The following is a 1,571-nucleotide window of genomic DNA, read 5'->3' on the forward strand; positions in this document are numbered from 1 at the left end:
GGTGCTGGTTAGCAAGCAATAATACCGAGGTTTGCTCTGTGTTAGCTCAACTCTATCCGGTGTTGGTTGTCTTTATGTGAAGTAAACATCCTGACCCAACACAATATTTATTACCATTTTCATTAGATTGTGCAAGTTTGGGTTTTGGGTGCGATTACATATTGTAACTGTTCTAGGTAGGTTCTACCTTTGCACGTATTGTTGCTGCGGCAAAGTAGAAAAAAGTGTTTTGACGTTTGTTAGATCCAGCTTCCATAAATCCATATTTACATCTTGAAATGGTTTAAAGCAGGTTCTATTTTGTTGACCATATTCAAAATAGGCGTATCATGTTGTAGAGTTCGCTCTTTGGTTTTGTATATTGATTGAGAAACCTACAAGATTTTGATCTCTATCTTTTATGCTTATTTTGTTAATTATTTTACAGGCAACAGAGGATTTAATGGATGTATGCAATAGAATGCAGCAAGAACCAGAGATTGTAATGAAGACATGCACTAATCTCATACTCAAATTCACTTATTTGGATTTTTGTTCTCTTGTGCTTATTTTGTTGATTGTTTTTTATTTGGTTTGTTTCTTAAAGTCCTCGAGATTATAGTTGATGCTGGCCCAGATACCCAACTCTCAGATAATGAGATCGCAACTCTCTTGTCGATCTCAGGTGATGCCGCGATGGTGCCATTTGCACGAACCAGAAATTTCTGATTCACCTTAAATTGTTACATTGCATCCAGAAACTGATCTGTAGATTTCCTTTCTTAGAGCTTGATCCCCCAGGTTAGTAGCAAACATTTAATTCAGATTAGCCTAAAAAGTGTAGACTATGTTTTGTGATACACAAGGACATGACAATTACATTTTAAAGATTGATCCTGAAACTTAAACAACGTAAATGTGCAGATTTTGCAAAACCAGAGGGTTGCCATCTAGTCCATACACTCCACAAATGGTTGTGTAATACTCTCTTCGCCCACTTGTTTGATGACCATGAACGCAATGTTGTCATATCTCATAAAGAGCGTAGAGGTTCATGAATGCAAGTGGGTTTGCTGTTGTTGCAAGTGTTGTGCTGCTAGGAGTGATGCAGGTTTTGTTGCAATTGCTACATCATTTGTAGATAGCTTTTGTTTAGAAGTTTTGTAGCTTTAGTACTCTAATTGAGAACTTATGTATGAATTTTGGTATGTTATTGTTAATATCATTTGGGTTGTAAGTTTTTTCATGTTTAATGTTTTTATTTAACCAAAAAAAATAAAAATAAAATGGATTATTGCACAAAAATAGTCGCACAATACCACAATAGATATGTGTGACCAAAGATAAGACATAGTCACACTTAAAATTCTAAAATTTCATGTAGCTTTAAATAACCATTAGCCACACCATCACCACTTTTTTGTGTGACGGAATGATACCAGATGTCATGGGAAACAAATTATGTGTGACCAAAGATTAGAGAATAGTCACACAATCGTTACTTTGTTTTCTTTTTGTGACCAAATGATAGCAAATGTCCTGGAAGAAAAAAAACTATGTGACCAAAGATTAAAAATAGGCACACTTAAAAT

The 1,571-nt window shown here is 34.9% G+C and overlaps 1 long non-coding RNA gene across 1 annotated transcript; it reads left to right on the top strand.

The window, feature by feature from the left end:
* On the top strand, positions 1 to 1,225 carry LOC110918351. The gene is made up of 4 exons (XR_004883505.1): positions 1 to 81; positions 428 to 481; positions 587 to 780; positions 904 to 1,225. It is a non-coding gene; the product is annotated as an uncharacterized LOC110918351 (long non-coding RNA).
* Positions 1,226 to 1,571: the final 346 nt, after the last annotated feature.

The sequence above is a fragment of the Helianthus annuus genome, chromosome 16 (genome assembly GCF_002127325.2).
Source record: "Helianthus annuus cultivar XRQ/B chromosome 16, HanXRQr2.0-SUNRISE, whole genome shotgun sequence".
Classification (NCBI taxonomy): domain Eukaryota; kingdom Viridiplantae; phylum Streptophyta; class Magnoliopsida; order Asterales; family Asteraceae; genus Helianthus; species Helianthus annuus.